Source organism: Chrysemys picta, chromosome 2 (genome assembly GCF_011386835.1).
Source record: "Chrysemys picta bellii isolate R12L10 chromosome 2, ASM1138683v2, whole genome shotgun sequence".
NCBI lineage: Eukaryota > Metazoa > Chordata > Testudines > Emydidae > Chrysemys > Chrysemys picta.
In genome coordinates this window covers 62,143,667-62,167,867 of record NC_088792.1, presented here as the reverse complement: position 1 = coordinate 62,167,867, position 24,201 = coordinate 62,143,667, and the positions used below count along the sequence as shown (strand labels likewise).

The 24,201-nt window shown below is 42.2% G+C and overlaps 1 long non-coding RNA gene across 8 annotated transcripts in view; it reads right to left on the bottom strand.

The window, feature by feature from the left end:
- The window catches only part of LOC135981334 (uncharacterized), a 92,191-nt gene extending 73,696 nt beyond the window's left edge, over positions 1–18,495 (bottom strand). For 3 of the 8 annotated variants that reach the window (XR_010598295.1, XR_010598299.1, XR_010598298.1), the window contains exons 1-2: positions 13,630–13,720; positions 13,279–13,385 (exon numbers count right to left, since the gene is read on the bottom strand). This is a non-coding gene — a long non-coding RNA (uncharacterized LOC135981334). Of the gene's footprint in view, positions 1–7,338; positions 7,458–13,278; positions 13,386–13,629; positions 13,721–17,815; positions 17,968–18,288 lie in introns of those variants that run through there. The other 5 variants (XR_010598296.1, XR_010598301.1, XR_010598297.1 and 2 more) reach the window with 3 other exon arrangements.
- Positions 18,496–24,201: the final 5,706 nt, after the last annotated feature.

The window sequence follows — 24,201 nt, the reverse complement described above, 5'->3', positions numbered from 1 at the left end:
TATAGGCCTATATTTGTTTGCAGTGTTTCTCAACCTTTTCAAACTGGCAACCCCTTTATTGAAATAAAAACTTTTCACAACCCCCATATATTTACTACGAAAGTAAGAGTAGAAAGTATATCAATGATTACATGGATGAGACTATATAATTTGTGTCTGTGTTTCAAAAGGTTGACAGAATACTTGACTTGAAGGTATGGGTATACACGGAGTGGGGGAAAAAGATTTTCTTTGTTTTAGATTGCAATAAAACTTTCAATGGTTGGCAAACATCCTGATTGCCTTTCTTGACCTCCCTCCCCAGGGCTGTGAGAAACACTGATTGAGTAGGTATTGAGTTTATCTTGTAGTCCTTCAATTTAGGCCTAATTTTAAATGCACAAATTTGAATATTTTGACCTTAAGGGGGGGAAAAAAACATGAACTTTCTTTTTTAACCTTCATCTTCTCAGGTTCTTTAACCTTTGCTATAACAGCCAAAGCTGTTGCAAATCTTGCTCTGCACACATACCACCCAGTGAGGAAATTCTTTTTGATGGTGGTGAGGAGATACCAATGCCACGTAAGCTGGAGCCTGATACAGGGAGTAAACTTGGATTCAAGAACATTCATTTGACTGGAAGGTGCCCAGGAGACTCATTTAGATTTGTCCTTTCTTTGAGTTAGCATTTACACACCACAATAATTTTTCATTCACAAGTCTGTTTTGACAGCTGTCCTTAGTTTACCATCTCCATGAAAGAATTCTACATCCTTTCGGTGCCTTACCTGTCTTTACTTTCACACACTCTTATTCTTGCATACAAACATTCAAATTGTCACACATCCTGTATCCTGTTTTAAACTCAGACCTTGTCCACATAGCAAAGTTGCCCTGGTATAACCTAAGGTGTGAATTTAAACCAGTATAACTACTTATATGGACACTAATATTTCAGGGTAAAATTGGCGTACGGGGTCTTAATTCAAGTCTATTGGAAATAGGTTTAAGTTAAACTGAAGTCAGTCAGTCTTACACCAGAATAAAAGTGCACATATGGGTTTGCACCACTTTAACTATATCAATTTAAATTATATTAAATATACTAATCTGGCTCTCATCTTAAGGCCAGTGAAATTAATGGGAAGCCTCCCATTGATGTCAGTGAGCTTTGGCTCACACCCTTATTGATCCTTGGCTTTGCTATGATCCTATATACCTCCAGAATAACCTGTGAGATATGGATGATCAATCTTTACCAGTATACTGCCACCTGCATTGCCCCATACCACATCTTGCATCGTAAAAGGGTATATGTAATGCACTGTAAATGTAGACAAGGCCTTAGTGAGGGCCCTGATAATCATAGGGTATGTCTACACTACGGGATTAATCCGAATTTAGATAATTCGGATTTGAGAAACAGGTTGTATAAAGTCGAAATGAGTGCGGCCACACTAGCACATTAATTCGGTGGTGTGCATCCAAGTACCGGGGCTAGCGTCGATTTCTGCACCGTTGCACTGTGGGTAGCAATTCCATAGCTATCCCATAGTTCCCGCAGTCTCCCGCGCCCATTGGGATTGTGGGTTAAGATTCCAGTGCCTGATGGGACAAAAAACATCGTCGCAGGTGGTTCTGGGTACAGCCTCACTTCCTCCCTACCTCCCTCCCTGCATGAAAGCAACGGACGGCAGACAACCATTTTCGCGCCTTTTTTCCTGGGTGGGTGAACACTGCAGACTCCATACCACGGCAAGCATGGAGCCCGCTGAGGTCAAGACAGCACTCATGAATATTGTAAACACCTCGCGCGTTCTCGTGGAGTTTATGCTCAGCCAGGACCAGAAAAACGAGGAGAGGAGGCAGCGGCGGCGGCAGCGCAGCGACAAGCATGATGAGGACATGGACACGGACACGGACACAGAATTCAGTGAAACCACAGGCCCCGGTGCTTTGGAGATCATGTTGTTAATAGGGCAGATTCTATCCATGGAACGCCGAGTCTGGGCAAGGGAAACAAGCACAGACTGGTGGGACCGCATAGTGTTGCAGGTCTGGGACGATTCCCAGTGGCTGCGGAACTTTCGCATGCGTAAGGGCACTTTCATGGAACTTTGTGACTTGCTGTCCCCTGCCCTGAAACGCCAGAATACCAAGATGAGAGCAGCCCTCACAGTTGAGAAGCGCGTGGCGATAGCCCTGTGGAAGCTTGCAACGCCAGACAGCTACCGGTCAGTCGGGAATCAATTTGGAGTGGGCAAATCTACTGTGGGGGCTGCTGTGATGCAAGTAGCCAAAGCAATCACTCAGGTGCTGCTACGAAAGTTTGTGACTCTGGGAAATGTGCAGGCTATAGTGGATGGTTTTGCTGCAATGGGATTCCCTAACTGTGGTGGGGCAATAGACGGAACCCATATCCCTATCTTGGCACCGGAGCACCAAGCCACTGAGTACATAAACCGCAAGGGGTACTTTTCCATGGTGCTGCAAGCACTTGTGGATCACAAGGGACGTTTCACCAACATCAACGCGGGCTGGGCGGGAAGGGTTCATGACGCTCGTGTCTTCAGGAACACTACTCTGTTTAAAGGGCTGCAGCAAGGGACTTACTTTCCGGACCAGAAAATAACCGTTGGGGATGTTGAAATGCCCATAGTTATTCTTGGGGACCCAGCCTACCCCTTAATGCCATGGCTCATGAAGCCATACACAGGCAGCCTGGACAGGAGTCAGGAGCTGTTTAACTACAGGCTAAGCAAGTGCAGAATGGTGGTAGAACGTGCATTTGGCCGTTTAAAAGGCCGCTGGAGATCATTATTGACTCGCTCTGACCTCAGCCAAAGAAATCTCCCCATTGTTATTTCTGCTTGCTGTGTGCTCCACAATCTCTGTGAAAGTAAGGGGGAGACCTTTATGGCGGGGTGGGAGGCTGAGGCAAATCGCCTGGCTGCTGATTACGCGCAGCCAGACACCAGGGCGATTAGAAGATCACACCAGGAAGCGGTGTGCATCAGAGAAGCTTTAAAAACCAGTTTCATGACTGGCCAGGCTACAGTGTGAAATATCTCTTTGTTTCTCCTTCATGAAAACCCACCCCCTTTATTGACTGATTTTCTGTAAGGAACCCACCCTGCCCCTTCCCCCAGCTTTCTTTCAAACCAAATAAAGTCACTATCATTTAAAAATCATTTATTCTTTATTAATAGATTAGAAAAAGAGGGAGGGAACCCGGGTGGTATTTGGGAGGAGGATTGCTGGGAAGGAAAAAGCCACAAAGAAAAGGTTAAAAAAATGACAGCCTTTTGCTTGGGCTGTCTACTGGGGTGGAATGGGAAGGTGTACGGAGCCTCCCCCCCCCCGCGTTCTTACACGTCTGGGTGAGGAGGATACGGAACATGGAGAGGGGGGAGGGTGGAACAGGGGCTGAAGCGGCAGTCTGTTTTCCAGCAGCCGTTCCTGAACCTCCACCAGACGCCGGAGCAGCCCCAGCGTTGCATCCTTCATCCTCTGGTCTTCCTGCCGCCATCTCTCATCTCGATCGTCTCTCCTCTCCTCACGTTGGTCCCTCCTGTCCTCACGTTCACTGACTTCTTTCCTATACTTTGAAACTGTTTCCTTCCACTCATTCAGATGAGCTCTGTCACTCCTGCTGGATTGCATAATTTCCGAAAACATCTCGTCTCGCGTCTTCTTCTTACGACGCCTTATCTGTGATAACCTTCGGGATGGAGGAGGGAGGCTTGATGAATTTGCAGCTGCTGTAGGGAGGGGAAAAAAGAGAGAATTGTTTTAAAAGCTACATTTTGCAGAACAATGCTTATACTCTTTCACGGTGACCAACACTGTTCACATTACATAGCACATGTGATTTCTGTGCAAGGTCGCATTTTGCCTCTTAATGCTGAGTGCCTGTGGCTTTGCTGCTAGAGATCACAGGTCTGGGCAACAGAATTCGGCTTGCATGCGGCCATGGTAAGCTTCTGCGCCGTCCTTTCCCACATACCAAGCATAGCTTGTAGAGTGCTGCAGAAGCCTGGCCAATCTCAGCCAGTTGGGGGGTGGGGGGCAGTGTGGTGGGGCTTGTCTGGGCCCCTTCAGGCAAGTAGAGTGCTGCGGTTTTTCTGTTAACATTCAGCAGCACCAGAAAACAAACTAACCCCCCCCCCCGCCATGAATTCTCTGGGATGATCGCTGTACCCCTCCCCCCCACCGCGTGGCTGGTATCAGGGAAGATCTCTGCAGGCACCAAACTAACCCCCCCCCCCCCCGCCACCGCCCCCCCCCCTCTCGCCATGAATTCTCTGGGATGATCACGGTACCCCTCCCCCCACCGCGTGGCTGGTATCAGGGAAGATCCCTGCAGGCACCAAACTACGCCCCCCCCCCGCCGCCCCCCCCCCCTCGCCATGAATTCTCTGGGATGATCACGGTACCCTCCCCCCACCGCGTGGCTGGTAACAGGGAAGATCCCTGCTAGCCAAACGCGAAAAACTCAGGGCCAATTTCCCATCTGCGCTTGGCTAACTGCAGGGAAGGATTTATTTTCCGCCACAGGCAAACAGCCCAGTAGGAACGGCCACCTCTGTCCCCTTAATTAAGTTCCCGTATTTCAACCAGGTTACCAGGAGTGATATCACTCTCCTGAGGATTACACAACAAGATAAAGAACGGATGTTGCTTCAATGCCAGCAAACACCGGGACCATACGCTGCCAGGCTTTGTCAGGCAATGATACCAGATTACTTGCTGCAAGCATGGCGTGGTCAAGTGTCCTACCATGGAGGAGGGAATAAAGATGCACTGCCCAGAAACCTTCTGGCAAGGCTTTCGGAGTACCTCCAGGAGAGCTTCATGGAGATGTCCCTGGAGGATTTCCGCTCCATCCCCAGACACGTTAACAGACTTTTCCAGTAGCTACAGACTTTTCCAGTAGCTGAACTGACCGCGAATGCAAAGTCAGGCAAAGTAATCATTAAAAACCGTTTGCTTTTAAAACAAGTTTTATATTTTAAAAGGTAAACTCACCTGAGGTCCCTTCCATGGGGTCAGAGTCTTGGGTACTGGCTTGGGAGGCTTGGGAGGGTACTTCAGTCAGGGTGATAAAAAGATCCTGGCTGTTGGGGAGAAGGGAGTGCTGTGTGCTCTCTGCAAGCTCATCCTCCTCCTCCTCCTCCTCTACCCCATCGGCAGAATCCTCAGGCGTCGAGACTATCACCGACCCAGAATCCACGAACAAAGGTGGGGTAGTGGTGGCAGCCCCCCCTAGAATTGCATGCAGCTCGGCGTAGTAGCGGCATGTCCGCGGCTCTGACCCGGAGCAACCGTTTGCCTCCTTTGTTTTCTGATAGGCTTGTCTGAGCTCCTTGACTTTCACGCGGCACTGCTCAGAGTCCCTATTGTGGCCTCTCTCCATCATGCCCTTGGAGATTTTTTCAAAAGTTTTTGCATTTCGTCTTTTAGAACGAAGTTCTGCAAGCACTGAATCCTCTCCCCATACAGCGATCAGATCCAGTACCTCCCTCACGGTCCATGCTGGTGCTCTTTTTCGATTATCAGCCTGCATGGTTACCTGTGCTGATGAGGTATCTGTGGTCACCTGTGCTCTCCACGCTGGGCAAACAGGAAATGAAGTTCAAATGTTCGCGGGGCTTTTCCTGTCTACCTGGCCAGTGCATCCGAGTTCAGATTGCTGTCCAGAGCGGTCACAATGATGCACTGTGGGATAGCTCCCGGAGGCCAATACCATCGTATTGCGGCCACACTAACCCTAATTCGAATTGCTAAAATCGATTTTGGCACTACTCCGCTCGTTGGGGTGGAGTACAGAAATCGATTTAAAGGGCCCTTTACATCGAATTAAATAGCGTCGTTGTGTGGACGGTTACAGGGTTAATTCGAATTAAAGCTGATAAATCCGAATTAAAGTCGTAGTGTAGACCAGGCCATAGGCATATTTGAGAGAAAAATTTGGAGCAACACTCTGGTGGTGTCTTGCGTCTGATGAAGTGGGCATTCACCCACGAAAGCTTATGCTCCAATACTTCTGTTAGTCTTAAAGGTGCCACAGGACCCTCTGTTGCTTTTTACTCTGGTGAGTATGTATGCTCATGCAGTTTATATATGGAGATATACCTATCTCATAGAACTGGTAGGGCCCTTCAAAGGTCATTGAGTCCAGTGCCCTGCCTTTACAGCAGGACCAAGTACTGTCCCTGACAGATTTTTGCCCCAGATCCCTAAATGGTCCCCTCAAGGATTGAACTCACAGCCTGGGTTTAGCAGGCCAATGCTCAAACCACTGAGCTATCCCTCCCCCAGTTCTCCACAGCATATGGAAAGCAGGGTGCTGCAAAAGCAAACTTTGAAAAATCAAGGAATTCCCAAAACACCAGGTAGTTTCAAGTAGGGTACCAATTTTGGTTGTATGTATTCCTGGAGGTTTCATCTCATGACAATCTTTAATTAAAGATTAATCTTTAATTCCTGGTATTCTCCAGGACAACCCTGGAGGGTTGGCAACTCTAGTATCAGTTACTCAGTACCATCAGGTGCTCAGGATTAAGACACTCAAAGTTAGCTTGTGAGACTAGTGGCTTGATGGTCATACATACTTATTCCACTGATTTCAGTGCTAAATCTATCTGAAAAAAAATCAGTCCAGAGGTGTAGGAAGATTTGGGAGTGCAGGGCAAGACAGGCTGGAGGGGTAAAAAAACAGAGAGGGATGGGCAAACAGACAATGAGGAAGATATATTCTTGCTCTTCTAAAACTGACACTATGCCCACAGTTTATACGAGTTCCTTTCAAACCCTTCTGCCTAGCCACTCCCCTGGCATACCTTGGGTGTTTTTATAGTCAGACACAGTACTGTACAGTGTTCCAAATGAGCCTTCACTGCTCCCTTGTAAAAGGCCTGAATCATTCCTGGTTTATGTTCATTCCAGAGTTATGTTTTAAAAAAAAAAAAAAAAAGATTTCATATTGTGCTAAAAGACTGCAGAATATTGATCACTATCTTACTAACGTCCAGCCTCTCAGGCTCCTTGTTTTGTAGTGTAAGATGATTGTTGGTTCTAATTTATTCTTGCCAGATTATTTTCTAGTTAGTACAGATGATTGGGCACCCAAACAATGCCAAATGTCCAGCTTCATCAAGTGAGAGACAAAAACATGGCTACTGCAACACAGCCCCACCCCGCTGCCTCCACTAGACACATGAAGAAATATTTAAGGCCTGCGCCTGATAGGATTTGCAAGTCTTTGAGGCCCAGGACCCAAGAAAATATATTTTTTGTATCAGCCAGTCATTATAACCAATCATTTGATACCCTCCTTACCCTTTCCTGCATCCTACCTGGCTCCTCCTGAGGCCCTTCAACATCCCTGGCATAGCTAGCAGTGTCCTTCACTTTTTGCCTCCATAAAGAACTGGGAAGGAACTCAGTTATTCTTGATAGCAGATGACAAGGCTTCCTACATTGAAGAAAGTTCCATGATAAGGCAGGTGACAGAATCGGACTATGCTCCCAATGGGCCAGAAAGTCACCTCATATGCACCAGTCAGCTGGATAAATACCAAACTTACAGGTACAAAACTTGCAGATGCAAATTTAGATCCCAATAATGCAAACACTCATGTGCTTAACTTTAAGTGCATGAACAGTTCCAGTGAAGACAATGGGATGAGACAGGTTTCAAGCTAAGCACTTGCATATATGTTTGCAGGAACAGGGTCTAAGAAAAGCCCCAGAAAAATCTTGATCTGTTCTCAAGCAGATCACCTCCTAAACTAAGCTTTGTAAACTTGCGCGTCAATCATATTTATTAGATGCTGTTATTTATTAGATGTTATACAAACAACAAAAACAAGCAGTCCTGGAGTCTTAAAATTCCTTCTGTCTTGAAGATTTCCTGTTCTACAGAGTGTATTCCACTGAACACCACCAAATTTACTTCATACAGTACCAGAGGAACGTTACCTATACTATACAGCAACCGTTAGCAGTTTTACTGCACAAGCAATTTCTTATGCTTACATACAAAAATACCAGTTAAGGGGCTTATACGTGTAATTTAAAAGGAAAATGCTCTCTTAACTCCAGATACACTTCTCTATTTTTCTGTTACTTCCAATAAAGCAGATTCCATTTGATTTCTTAGGTGTGATCTAATTTCCTTAATAGATATACTGCCTGTCCTTAATAAATCAGATTTCTATCATACGTTCTGTCCTGATCAATGATGCTTTTCCTAGATCCCTGAAAAACATAGCAGCTATCTTAACTTCTTTCTAATCTACTGTATTTTAAAAGAAGTTTTGTAATTAACATATCTGCTGCAGGTTCCCATTCCCTTTTTTGCGGCTTTCCTGAGAAATCCAGAGTGGATCTGGTTCATTCTTGGAATACTACAGACCTTCATTGTTCTAGTGCAGTGCCTGGTCTAAAACCCAGCAACGTTAATGGAAAGACTCCCATTAACTTCAGTGGGCTTCGGCTCAGGCCCTTTTTGATTGTCTGCTTTGCTGTTCCTAAATACCTCCAGAATAACATGTGAGACATGAGTGATTAACCTTTACCACTGCACAGCCCCCAACATTGCCCCATGTCACACCTAGCATTCTAAAGGAGTATATTTGGTACAAATGTGGAATACTCATTTTATCCCCAGGAAATATTCTCACTTGCTCCTCTCAACATTCTCTCTCCTGCGTTTGAACAGGCAAGTTTGTATACTCAGTGAATTTGTTACAGCCGGGGAACAATTTGTTACCTCCTTCTGGGGTCCCCAAAGGCAAGAATTAACTAAAAACATGGGTTCTGACTGCACAAACAGGAAGAGTTAACCCCCCACAGTTATTCTTTATGTTAGTCAATCCGCCCTCCTCATTCCTTCCCTGTCCTCTTCATTTTCCTTTCTAATGAACAGGGACAGATACCTCTTTCTACTGAGATGCCTCCACTACAATGACAATTCTCTGGCTCTCCCCAGGTGATTTACTTTTCAAGCAGTGCCCACTTATTGATCTCCTCTCTGACAAATTTCAACACTTGCCCAGCCCTGACAAACATTTCTGGAGATGAATTCCCTCCTGCCGTTCAAAGAGGAGGATTATTTTTATGTAGTATATTTCAATAAACAGTTCTTGGTATGGAGTCAATCTCAACAAACTGTGTGATAATTCAGCTAGCAAGCAGTTATTATAAGCACAGCTGAAACTCTTTGGTTTGCTATTCAATCTCTCTATTTTTAAAGCATTAAACATATATATTATATAAAAAGCAGCTTCCCCCTTCCCCTCATTTTTTCCAAATATGGGCTCTGGAAAAACTCTTTGATATGCTTTGTAAAGTATATTATTATTCACACAGTATATATGATCCTGTACTGTTTTAATGCAAAAGGCCACGTTATCAGATGATCAAATAGAAAAGACTGCCCAAAAGTTAGTTGCATTAGACACCTGGGAGACAAAGACTGCATAAAGTAAAGTGTTCATAGAAAGCTGAGTGCTCTCCTTTCTGCAATACAAAATGGGAGTTCAATTCCAGTTCCCATTATAGTCAAGTTGAATGAACACACAGTAACTACCATACATGTACAATGAAAGACAAGAAGTACGTTACTAGAGTAGGGGTTGAAAGTGGCAAATATAAGAGTTATACATTGCCACATGCAAAAGTAAAGTATCACTTGGCATCTGAAAATCTGCAGCCACTTTTAAAGAGTGGCTAGTAATTTTGGTTGCTCAACTTTAAATAGTTTAAGCCCTAATGTAGACAGGCCACCATTCTCCAAGCTAGGCCCCTGGGACTGATCTTTCTGTTGGTCACTGCAGGTCCCTCCTACAGGTATTTTGTCTGTAATGCAACAGTGAGCGTACAACATGTTAGTTGTATGAATGTTTAACACATCCTCTCTCAAGGATTGTTTTATTAAAATGAACACGTTTTAACTGACATTGTCCATGTTTCAAAATACAGTGCATTAAACAAGGACATAAAATCGCTTAATGCTTCATTCTACTCTTGTGAACCATCTAGAAGTCAGTCATTTTTCCTCTGGTGGAACATTTTGGTAGTGGCAGGGATACTTTGTTATTCGCTCTGTGATCACAATAATTGTTTGTTTAGCTGATGTAGATGTTCAACTCTTGTCGTCAGAGACCCTTGTGCTTAAATTTTCACTAGATTCTCCTTTCCTTAATTTCTCTTTCCAGCAGAGCCATACTTTTTATTATTTGTATTGAGGTAGCATTTAGGACCCCCAGTCATGGACAAGGACCCCATTGTAGTAGGCGCTGTATAAACGCAGAACAAAAAGACAGTTCCTGCCTGAAAGGCCTTACCACTTATATATAATTCACCACGGCAAGATGGTCTGCACTTGGTTTCTTTCCAAGCATTCATACTTTTCTTGGAAAAGAAAATATTCCACCTCACCAGAGATTTGATTTTTTTGGCCCCATTTGTAAACAGGTTTCCCATTGGACCTGCAACGTCAAGGGTGAAATCCTAGCCTGATTAAAGTGAATAAGAGTTTTGCCACTGGCTCCAGTGGGGTCATGTTTGGGGGGGGAGGGGAGGGTTAAAAAAAAAATCGCTCTCACACAGTAGTTTAACTGCTACATTAGGTTAATTAGAGAGAAGGTATATGAGGTAATATTTTTTATTGGACCAAATTCTGTTGGTGAGACAAGCTGTCTAGCCATACAAAACTTGCTCTCTTTCACCAACAGAAGTTGGTCCAATAAAAGATGTTACCTCACCCATCTTGTCTCTCTAATATCCTAGGACAAAACAGGGCTACAACAACACTGCAAACAAGTAAAGTTAATTTCTTCCTTGTTGTGCGAATACTTTTTCCCTGTCTAGGACAAGGTTGTCACATGTGCTGCTGCGGAGTAGTATATTCCTCAACACTATCTAATGACTTGATCTTGCCCTCAAATATGCAGTATTGTACCAATGAAGTACCTTGAGGGAAAAAAATCAAATTACCACACAAGTGCAGTAGCTGATTTTTGTTGATACACCATAGCAGATTGCATGCACAAGGGCAGGATTACACTTAAGATACAAGAAAGTAAAAGCATTTAGTGTCTTTGGTGTTTAATAGACACACAATAATCTCTTCCTGTCTATCAGTCAGGCTTTGGAGTTCACTATGTGTACATTCATATGGATAATGAACAGATATTTATTCTCTATGAAATTCAAAAGCAGTATGGGAAATTCTCCTGTTTCTGCATTCTGATCTCAGTGATCTCATTACAAAAAGATAAATATTAACTTTAAATTTGCATTATTATCTATATGCACTGTAGCCATTCTAACTATTTTTTTTCAAAACTTACTTTAAGTGCTTTTTTCATTACATATAATTTATCTCATCTATGAAACATATACTTGTGCCAATCCCTTTTCTGGAAAGATTATATAGTACAGCAACTGAATGACCATATTACAGGCCGTTCACTACGCATGTACTTCTATCATTTTGCACTGAGAATGAAAGCTGCTTTCTTCAATTTGAAACACTTCTCTTTCACAATGATTAATTTTGGTCTCTTCATCAAACCAGCAAGCCCATTTTATCTTTTAATTTATTCTTACTGCCTGAAATGGGCCAGCTGCATAATGGGAAGTTTGTTGACTTTCATCTGAATTCTTATCTTTATTAAATCACTGGCATTATTACACCAAATAAACAACTTAATAAACACACAAATGCCTATCTAAATGTAACTGGTAAGAGCTATTGAACCACACAATTTACTCTGAAATTTTCTGAAAAAGATAAAACTATACTATCTCACTTGGGTCACCAGGGAAATTAACTCCACTGCTATCAAATCTGTTGCAAAATCCACCCCCACTGAATGAGTACTTGTACCTCCTTTGATTATATCCTTTCTATGGACACCTAGCAGAACAGTTCAATGACCTAGCTATTAATTCCACTTTAGAGACATAAGCAAGATAGGAAGCTGACCATTTTTTCTTCATAACTTTCAGCTGTCCTTTACAACCCCCCCCCCCCCCAAAAAAAAAGAAAACTAAGATATTTACACATATTATTCAAGATTCTGGCTTTACTATAGTCACTATATAAATATAGTGTAGTATATTTGGATAGGCAGATAGGTCTCTGTGGGTAGCAGCATGGTTGGAGGATGGGTAGGAGGGGCAACATGATTTACTGATATGCAGATCCACCTGTTTCCCCCTCCTCCCCATATATGCAGAAAAGCTACATAATGGCCCTATGTATGCTATTCCAGTGGGCTGTAGTAACCTCTGTGGAGCACCTCTACTGTGGATCTGTGGCTTTTGGGGAGCAGTCTCCTTTCTGAACCCTTCCACCATGTATCTCCCAGCTGGGCTCTAGGGCCTGCATTTGCTCATAGTGCACAAGCACCTGGAGACTGCAAGCATCAACCAATATTGTGGATTTTCAAAAATATTTGTTTTCTGTTTGTGAGGTGTGGTGGCTTGGGGTTTGTTTGGGATTTTTTTTTGGGGGGGGGGGTGGTTTTTTTTGTTTTTTTTTTTTTTTTTGCAACAACAGTGATCCCACCTGTGCACCAGTCTTCAGGGTCAAGTCACAAATCAACAAGATTCAAATGATAGGAAAGTTGCACTTTTTTACAAAAAACAAAAACAAAACACACCTCTCCCCTCCCCCCCAAAAAACAAGTTAATTTACAACTTTACAAAATCTGCAACTTGTTAAACCACTGCCTGCAACTGGCTTTCAGTATGTTCAACTATGCTTGCATATCTGACTTTGCAAATAATTCCTCCCAGACTGTTGCACATTAAGAACACCACTGTCAACTCAAATTTGTTCCCAAACTTAGATTTTGTAATAACAAACATTTACAGATCCTCAGACAACAGAAATGTTTTCATGAATAAAAAAAATCCTCTGCAGATAATTGTTTGTAAACAAATACAACGCCTGCAACATTTTGCAAAAATTGCCAGGACTACAATCCTGAAAGTGAAACTGACTAAAAACAAAAGTGAAACTTAACCACTCAGACTGGATCATTTCGACTAGAAATTTAGAAGCTTATGTACATTACTGCATTACTAAACATTACTTCAACATTGGTTAAGTGTGTTTCCTCTTTACAACAAATTTCTCCAAGAAACAGCTACAGAAACATATAGGAGGGCTATGAACACACTTTATATAATTATGTAATAATATTTTTTAAAAATATAGTTTATATCATTAAGTGATAATATTTAACACATTAAAATGGCATAAAACACTCAGAGCTCACCTGCAAACCAGAAAGATTCTACTGTGAGAGCAAACTGTCTGCAAACTTCTCTGGAAGTGTTGTCAGGTGAATCATCTAGTCTTAAAGATACTTAAAGAAAAGGCGGTCTGTAATAAAAAACAAAAGATTATTTACATTCTTACAGGCTCTTTAGAGGAGAGGTGGCCTAGAAGCTTCTTTTACATTTTAAAACTAAAAGGGCTTTAATGTTAATGTCAACTTGAATTGTTTTAAGCTGATTAATTGTATGAAGTTTGAGTTTCTGATAAAGCATATTACAAGCAGTGTCTCCAGACATCTTAACAATTATTATATGAGTTTTTCTGCTGCTTTTGTGTTTTTAAGGGTCACCCCCTCCCTTCTTGTGCTGTGAAGGAAGCCAGTGGTGCTTCATGCTAACATTGTGCACCTGCACAGAGCCAGTTGCAGGGGGTCTTTGAGCCCTGTTCTTGCAAACCTGTTATGCAAATGCTTAATTTTAAACCTGTGTGTAGTTCTGCTCAAGTGGATTGAAGCCAGCTGCAGGAGGAATATTCACAGGTTTTAAAGTTAAACACATGAGTGTTTGTAAGATGGGGGCCTTAATCAGTAACAACATGTAGATAATATATACACTTTAACATATCACCTGATGTTTTTTCTAGCCCACAGAGGAGTAGAGAGAGAGAGAGAAAAATAAATAAATAAATAAAAAGTCATTTGGCTTTAGACAGAATCTTCCATGTGCTAAGTGTCACCAAGCATTTTGCACAGGATTAAGTTAGGGTTACCATATTTAAAAAATAAAAAAAGAGGACACTCCACAGGCCCTGGCCCCGCCCCTTTCCCACCCCCGGCCCCGGCCCAACTCCGCCCCAACTCCGCCCATTTCCCCAAAGTCCCCGCCCTAACTCCCCCTCCTCCCTCCCAGCCACACGAAAAGGGCTGCCCAAGCGCTACCGGCTTCACGGTTTGCCGGGCAGCCGCCAGACCTTGCGCCCCCGGCCGGCGCTTCCCCAGCACAGCTGGAGCCCGGGAGGGGAAGAGCCCAGCCGGGGGCGCAGGGTCTGGAGGCTGCCCGGCAAACCCGTGAAGCCGGTAGCGCTCGGGCTTTGGGCAGCCCCTATGCCTCCGGACCCTGCGCCCCCGGCCGGGCACTTTCCCTCCCGGGCTCCAGCTGCTCTGCTCCTCCCCTGACTCTTTGGCTCTGTTTAAGAGCCAAGCTGCCCGAGCCAGTGCTACCGGCTTCGGGCAGCCCCCTTGCCTCCAGACCCTGCGCCGCCGGAGCAGAGCAGCTGGAGCCTGGGAAGGGAAGTGCCCGGCCGGCGGCTCGGGGTCCGGAGGCACGGGGGCTGCCCGAAGCCGGTAGCGCTGGCTCGGGCAGCTTGGCTCTTAAACAGAGCCGAAGTCTGAGTCAGGGGAGGAGCAGAGGAGCCGCGGGAGAGGAAGTGCCCATCCGGTATTTTTCCCGGACATGTTCGGCTTTTTGGCAATTCCCCCCGGACGGGGGTTTGATTGCCGAAAAACCGGACGTATGGTAACCCTACGTGACTGGTGCCCGGGGGCGCAGCAAATCCGGACAGTGCCGGCTCCCCGCAACGCGCTTGGGTCCACAACCCCCCCTGGGGCGCCCCCCAGCCCTGCGATGGCTGCCGAGTGGCGCCCAGAGACACCTCCCACCCAAAGGACAGGGGCCCGCGCCCTCCCTCCCCCGAGGGCTTGCTGCCTCACAGGGGCAGGTTGGTCGCGTCGCAGGGGCCGCTGGGAGTTGTAGTTCTCAGCCACTCCGCTCTCCCGGCTCTCCCTGGAGCGTGAGGCCCGGCCGGACTACAGCCCCCAGCATGCCCTGGGCAGGAGCTGAGTGTCACACCGAGATGATGTCACAGCGGTTGACCCACACACACAGATTTGGAGATCCTAGCCTCCCTATTTCCCCGGACATGTCCGGCTTTTTGGCAATTCCCCCCAGACGGGGTTTGGGGACCAAAAAGCCGGACATGTCCGGGGAAATCCGGATGTATGGTAACCCTAATTAAGTTCGATATGAGTGCAATGTAAATTTGACTCATTTATTTAAAACCCAGTTCCTTTAATATTTCCCTTTACTTATCTACTGCACACACATATTGATGCAACAGGTATGAGTAGATTAAAAATCTTTCTTGACAGTGTAAATAATCTATAACAAACAACAAAAAGTTTGCATCAACTGAAAAGTAATGAAACTTTGTGTCAAGATAAATTTAACACATTAAATCTGCTGCAGGTTTAAATCAGTGCTAAATAAAACAAAAAAAAAACTGCAAGGGAAGATTCACGAACATTGATCATGACCAAAATACGCCCCAGCACTGTTAAGAGGTTTACTTCAGTAATGTCTGTGGTCATTGATTAGATCAATGAAACTCATTCTTTCAATAGCATCCAATTATCAGTTTGCTGTAGAGTGAGCTTTCTAATAAATCAGTGTACTTTACATAAAATTAGACAAAGCCAAGATGTAAGTTGATAGCAAAGTATGAAAACATTTTTGTTCCAGGAAGTAAAAACTTATATTAGGTAAAAGAAAAACAGCATAAATGATTAATTCTTTTATTCAAGCCTGATCCATAGTTACTAACATTTCAAAGCAATAACTTTCAGTTAGGTAGTTAATGCTTAGCAGTATAATAGAGTTTGATTAAGCACTTTGGACAGGGGAATCAATGCACTTCTGTCATATTTACACAATAAAAAATTGGCATGTACGGTAAGTGCAAAACAACATAAATGTAGGCACTATATGATGCAGAAAGTTAATTGAGTAACATTTCCCATAACTAATATAATTTGCAGCCTTCTTACAGATGTTAAACTTCTTAGACATGGGGGTTTTTCCCCCATACTCCTGTTAAGCTCATATGGCCAATAAACCTTTGAAATATTGTCATGCATTACTTTGTACTATTCAAAGGCAGTAACTAAATGCAGTGTACTCTTCCTTTTTGTCTGACCGCCTTTTCATCTTTGGGTCCACATACTGGGTACTACAAGCAGCAGATCAAGGAGGCAAATCCATCTATAATACTTATGTGGCACCTATTACCATAGTACATGAGCACCTCACAACATTTGTAATAAATGTATTCTCAGAACACCCCTCTGAGGTGAAGAAGTACTGTTATACTCATTTTACTGTTAGGGAACTGAGGCAGGGTTAGCTCACAATTTGTCAGAAGCCAAAAAATGGCAAAGCATGATCAATTTGATGTCTTTGTACTATTACAAATGCTAAATTGTTTGTTTTTATCCAATTGTTGATTTGCTAGTTTCCCTGTACGACATATGCTTACCTGTCTACATCTACATTACTGGTAACAAAGCAACTAAGTATTGGGCTGTCAATATTTGCTGGTTTGCATTCTATATCCCACATTTTCCCCAGACATTTTAATTTTATACGTGCCTCTGGACTATTGAGATGCTGTTTGCTGTAACTGGGTATATGAAACAGTTCCTAAGTCACAGCAACAATTATGTGCAGTTACAAGGAGAGTTGGAAAATGCTATCTAGCATTTGTTATTTGCAATTGGAAAGAATGCCAATTATTTAAAAACCACTGATCAATTAAAATTGATTCTACTTTGATTGTCATGCTGAATCTAACAGGGAGAAAAGAAGATTCCTGTCTTGCGTCTCTGAGGGCTAGGTAGAATTCTCCCCCATGACACTCTAGCATGCAGCAGCATACCCTTTTAAAATGGCAGATGAAATGTAAATTCCTTCCTGCAGGAATATGAGCAAAAAGTGAGACATTCCCCTAAACCTACATTTGATTGTGGTAACTGTCTCCTCACCATACCTCTTTCATTACATATGCAACACAGATGGCAGGTTTGAATTCTGAGTGAAGTAATTCAATTGCTGTTAGAAATATGAGCATAGCTCACAAATATTTCTTAATTAGCTAGATCAGACTTTGGGAGTCAGTGTATCGCTTGAATCAAATACAGCTGTTTATGATACAGGGATGAACTGAACTGAGTTTTGAGGACTAAAAATGATCAGCTGCTCTATAAAGAGAATTAAACCACTAAGAAGTTTTCTTTTAACAGAAGTAACCACAGTATATGTTTGTGACAATTGGCATTGTATTAAGGAAAGTTTTTATTTATTTGTGGGTTAACATTATCAAGTATAATCCTCAAAGATAAGAACACATGAGCATTCATTAAAAGCATAAAAAGTTTGTTTATTGGAGATGATTTGGCAAGGCCAGTAATAGAATCAGTGATTACCTGTACTTGCTTCAGTGACATAAAATAAAATACACAACAAGAACAGCTGAGTTTCTGGCTTGAGAAAGTTTTTCACAAAAGCTGAAAGAATTCAGAACTGATCTTGAAGCAACACACAGAGTGCCCAATACAAGACTGATCTCCAGGGTTTTCAACATGCTGCTGAAATCTCAACAAGCATCGATTCATGCTGTCCCTGTGCTACCTTTAAACCACAGATCTACCTACAAGTAACTAACCTGCTAGATTATTCCTAGGAGAAAGCAACTAGGTAGTGTACCTTATTCTGCTGCTTGCCTGTGCTCCTGCTGACTCACTCTGATTGGTGGAAAGTACTGGATAATTACACAATGGGACCCAGCCTAATTAGGGTCACTGAGAGTTTTGCCACTGACTTCAGTGACATCAGGTGTGAACCCTAAAAGAAATTTTCATTAAGCTGGATTTGAAGGTTCAGGTATGATAGTACATTTGATACACATTTCTCCACACCTAAGGCCTGTATGTATATAAAATGATTAATTTTATGAGTAGAAGTTGGTCATTACTAGCTCAGTTGCATCTGACATTCTACTGAGGCTCTTAATAGATCAGATAAATATAATCAGATCATTATTGCCTCAGAACACTTTTTTTTTTAATTTCCTCTTTCTTCATTCTTTTAAAATACAACTCTAGGTGCTCATCTAGTGCTCTGATCACATGGCCCATAAATTAAAAATTATAACAAAGACTACACATTAATGCATCTACCTCATCACACTCCTCTGGGAGTAGGGGAGAAATGCCCAAAAAGATAACAAGCAACAAGCATGGGCTCTGGCAGGCTGCAGCAAGTTCCAGAATCAAGGAAACTTCCCAGAGAATGCAGTGTGAGCAGCACTTCTTGTTTATATTGAGGCATCTCCAGCTTGAGTGCCTCTGTTGATCTCAGCCAGTAATATATCATGGAGAGGGAGAGATATGATCTGTCAGGTAGCCAGCACTCAAACCATTTAGGGTTTTATTGGGAAAAACAGCACTTTGAATTCCACCCAGAAGTTTATTGGAAGCCAGTGCAGATTTAGACCAAAACTGTCATTGACGGGGACTGCTTGGGTGGTCAGCACTTTTGAGAATTGGACAACTTATTTAGATGCCTAAGTATGGCCTTAGGAGTCTAATTTTTGAAAACCTCTGTAGAATTTCAGTTGTAACTAAACAAAGAGTTGCCACTTTAGGTCCTGATGCTGCAATTGGCTCCACCTGGGAGCAGTCTGGGGGTCAGTTCTGTTTGGATGGAACCAGTTGCAGGGTTGGGGATTTATCCTTTACTTACAGGGAAAAAATTATACCAAACATACTGTAATGCCTAAACCTTAAAGTCCTGCTCAGACAAAGTGTTTAGGAGTTGCAGAATGCTCAGCACTTCTAAAAATCAGCCATCTAATCCCTGATTCAGCAGGTTACTTATACATGTGTAAATTTAAGCATGTGTGGCATCCCATTGACATCAATAGAATAACACACATGCTTGAAGTTATACACCTACTTAAGTATCGTATTGAATCATGGCTTTATTTAGGTCTCAGTTATGGATTTAGGAGTCTACCTTCTAGACACTTTTTTTTTTTTAATTTTGGCCACAAACTGTTCTTTTATTTCTAAATTAAAATGCTTATGTTACCTTTTCATATTTGTTTATATCTTTACACACTTTTCCTCATAGCTTCAATCTCTCCAGTTAGCAAGTAATTATTTAAAATACAGTATCCTTCTTTCTATCTTGAAGCATGCTTTCCAAATATCCTCAAACCATACTCTTCTATCCTCTCTCTCTATAAGATCCATTTATACGCAGATTCTACCACCAAACCATCTTTTACCTTGCCTGTTAAAAGTACATTTATAACAGACTGATTAAATCCCCCCCCCCCACACAAGGTGCATACAAATAAACTCAATTGAAATTGATTTAAGTTTAGTTAAAAATCCACACCAAGACAAAACAAGGAGCTAGAAAATAATGATTTGTATTGCATCTTGTAGCTCTCTGCAAGAAAATAATTTACCAAAATGTTGGCGGATACACACATGACTCTCTCTTCAGAGAAATGAGAGTTCTGCCTTTGTATTTTTGTGTTTTACCCCTTTATTGGGTATCTATTTGATGTGGAATATTAGTCACATACTTGAGATTCTTTGGCCTCAAAGACATCTGCTTAACACTCAATCATTTTGATTTATTTTCAGTTATTGAATCTTGGAGGAAAATACTAGCAACCCTATCTTTGCAATACAAGTACATCTACTAATACTGATATTTTGCATTTATATGATCTCATTCATTGCAGCACCTTCAATCCAAGGATTGTAAAGCATTATAACAGAGATTAATACAAATAACTTATTGTGGTCATAAATTAGATTTTAAGGTCTTTGGGGGCAGGTCTCCCTATGTGTTTGTATAGCTCCCAAAAGAATTTGGCCCTAGTCCTTGATTGGGATATTTGGATACAAATAAAATATTTTATAATAATAAATATTTCTAAAAGACTAATCAGAGTATGGTTAGAAGATATGTCAATACCGTTGCCTGTGCCTTGTCTACACTACAGCGTCCATTGTTGCTACTAACGGTGGTGAATTATGGTTACAATGTTTGTAGTGTAGTTGAATCACCCAATTATTTTAAAGAATTGCAGGGGTGGGGGTTGCAAACCCTGGCCTACTGTCAGTTGTTGAAGATTTTCTTGTAGATATCATAACAGAAGTTGTTCTTGAAGTATTTGAAAGAGAAAAAGGGTAATGGCTTTCAGGGAGGACAGTCTATGCACCATCCAAATAATAACTGTTAATCATAATCATAAAATCAGATGCTGCACTTGTGCAAGCCTGCACAGGTAATATCTGATTTTACGAGATATGCAGTAACATACCAGTACACCTGGCACTGAGGGACTGGATCAAGCCTTATGTCATTTCTTTAAAAAATGGTTATTTAAAAAAACCTGAAATATTTTCAGAAAAGATAAGATTTATATAGTGCTGGAACCACAAGGAAGCAGCCTCAAACAGTTTACAATTTGAACATGTAAAAAGCAACAGAGGGTCCTGTGGCACCTTTGAGACTAACAGAAGTACTGGGAGCATAAGCTTTCGTGGGTAAGAACCTCACTTCTTCAGATGCAAGTAATGGAAATCTCCAGAGGCAGGTATATATCAGTGTGGAGATAACGAGGTTAGTTCAATCAGGGAGGGTGAGGTGCTCTGCTAGCAGTTGAGGTGTGAACACCAAGGGAGGAGAAACTGTTTCTGTAGTTGGATAGCCATTCACAGTCTTTGTTTAATCCTGATCTGATGGTGTCAAATTTGCAAATGAACTGGAGCTCAGCAGTTTCTCTTTGGAGTCTGGTCCTGAAGTTTTTTTGCTGTAAGATGGCAACCTTTACATCTGCTATTGTGTGGCCAGGGAGGTTGAAGTGTTCTCCTACAGGTTTTTGTATATTGCCATTCCTGATATCTGATTTGTGTCCATTTATCCTCTTGCGTAGTGACTGTCCAGTTTGGCCAATGTACATAGCAGAGGGGCATTGCTGGCATATGATGGCATATATAACATTGGTGGACGTGCAGGTGAATGAGCCGGTGATGTTGTAGCTGATCTGGTTAGGTCCAGTGATGGTGTTGCTGGTGTAGATATGTGGGCAGAGTTGGCATCGAGGTTTGTTGCATGGGTTGGTTCCTGAGTTAGAGTTGTTATGGTGCAATGCGTGGTTGCTGGTGAGAATATGCTTAAGGTTGGCAGGTTGTCTGTGGGCGAGGACTGGCCTGCCTCCCAAGGTCTGTGAAAGTGAGGGATCATTGTCCAGGATGGGTTGTAGATCGCTGATGATGCGTTGGAGAGGTTTAAGCTGAGGACTGTAGGTGATGGCCAGTGGAGTTCTGTTGGTTTCTCTTCTGGGCCTGTCTTGTAGCAGGAGGCTTCTGGGTACACGTCTGGCTCTGTTGATTTGTTTCTTTATTTCCTTGTGTGGGAAATTTGAACATGGTTCAGTTGTATGAATGTGTGTTTACCACAGTAATCCTGTTACCTAGTACATTCTGTAGACTGTCTCTGAGAATGTTAGCTAATGCTTAACTTTAATTGTTGATATTAGTGGGATTACTCACATGCTTAAAATTAAGTGTTTGCAGGATCTCAACCTAAAGCCGAACTACTTCAGTGCTGCCTAATAAAACCAGATACAGTGAACAAAATGTACCTCCATGTACTTGGGATGTCTCTAACAAAATAACAATCTGTACCATGTACAAATGTCATAAAATTATGTGACTGGTAGGTTGAGGTTACTCTGTTGCTTAACTCTTCATTATTGCATTTTGCTACTATTTCTCTATAGAAGCAGGTCTAGTAGCACTGTGCTAGATGCTGGCATTCTGCCTCTTTACAGAGAGGGATTCACAGTGCCTTCAGGAAAGAGACTCCCAGGCTATGATTAGATGGCACAGTTAACCAGGTTGATTTGCACCCAGGTCTAAGCACTTGAGTTTGCCTAGCCTTGGTGTGATTGTCCCCACTGCAAATCTTTACCCCGCTACTGTGCTCTCACCATTTTTACACTCACCTGTGTGTGTCTGGTGGCATTTCCACGGTTCTTTGTGCTGAGATGCTCTAAGATTCTTTCCAAATTTATTGTGTGAAATGCAGAACTTGTTTGTCCTTTGAGGGGAATTGTGTGACGGCATTGGAGGACTTATCAGCACTCCAGTGATATTGCCTGCATCATCAGTGCAAAGTGGGTGGTTTCGAGCCAAAGCAGAACCCAGGTTCTAACTCCCAGCCCCAGCTGGGTCAGTTAGCCTGGACTTAAAGCACCTCCACCACACCCATGATAGAGGTTTTTCTGGGGAGCGGAAGGGTTGGGCTAAAACCTGGGTAGGAGCTTGTTTAACTATGAAGTGCAGCCATAACCTCTCTGTGCTTTGGGTATGGGAGGGATTTGGCACTATGGGAGGGATGAAAGAATCTAACACAGTACCTCATACAAAATTGTGTACATCAGGGGTCAGCAACCTTTGGCACACGGCTCGCCAGGGTAAGCACCCTGGCGGGCTGGGCCAGTTTATTTACCTGCTGACGCGGCAGGTTCGGCCGATCACGGCCCAAACTGGCTGCGGTTCGCCGTCCCGGGCCAATAGGGGAAGCGACGCGGGCGAGGGATGTGCTGGCTGTACATGTTGCAAATAGGCAATATGGGCCAGACTTTTTAAGGTATTTAGGTACCTAACTAGGCACCTAAATATCTTTAAAAATCTGGTTCTACATAAATATAGATCATTCTGCCTTAGGATTTAACTTACATACAAAAGTGGTGGGTATGAAATACATTCTACTACTTGGATGTATGATTTCTAAATGTAAAAAATATACTTGTCGTGCCTTTGAACATCGACAACTTGATATTTTTTCCCTCTTTTAATCACATACAACTCACACTTCAAATCATGCATGAAATAGTTTGGAAATTATGAAAGATCATTTGGTAAAAACTCTTTTAATAAATTGGATCTAAACTATCAGTGAAAATGTAACTTAGTCTTACGTAGAATGAAATGTTATGCCAACAGGCCAGCTTGCAATAGTTGGAGAGGTGTAGATCATACAAAGTAAACAGAACTATAATTTATCTGCTAGTGATCCTGTATGTTTGATATTTGCTTCCAAATGTCTTTAAATTTCTGTCATTCATTTTTTTTAAACCAATGTGGGTTTATGTAACACTTCCAAACACATTAAGAAATTATGTGTCCAAAACTTTTATGGATTGCTGTCTTCTATCCTGCGCTTGTATAATTCTACAGTAAAACCAGTGAGGTGGAAAGGTGAAAATCCATTGAATTAGTACAATAAGAACACCTTGATAAATTCAACTGTGTCTGTACCATTAGCAGAGAACTGTGAATTGGTAGAAGAATCACCAGGAAGAAGAAAATCAGATTAAATAATTAGTGTCAATTAGCTCCAGCAAAATCATTCTATAAACAATTGGTCTCTAGTGCCCTGCTTAATTATGTGAGACTTTCATCGCTTCTTATCAAGTCTGCTTTGATTCATGTTAGCCTCTTGAGCATCCCAGAGGTATAATTAATTATTGTCTTGTAAATAAACCCTTAGTAATTAATGGCTGTAGAAAACAGTACAGTATCTTTTAAAAAGTATTCAAGTATGGGACTATGAATATGTGAAAGAACTTTTATTTTATTTTATTTTTTACATTTTAAGGTAAAGGACTTCATGCAGTCCATATGAATGCAAGGTAGTTGAAACTGAAGGTCAGCATAAAAAAGAACTGAACTGCAATAGCAATTGTTAAATTAAACAATCCATTCATGTTGCTTACTATAACAGTTGTTTTCATTTGATACCATTATAATTTGGTCTTGGATCTAATTAAAATAGATTTTCAAACCACAAATTAAAACAGTAAAACAGTTTATTTTTCAGGTGTGGGTAGTAAATTCACTTTCCACAAAAGAAATGTGTAATTGAAGTTAAAATAAAATTCATGTTATATATATATATATATATATATATATATATATATATATATATCTGCTTCAAACATCATGGCACACATGCAGTACCTCCTCGTTGAGTACAACAACTCCTAATCTAATCCCAGG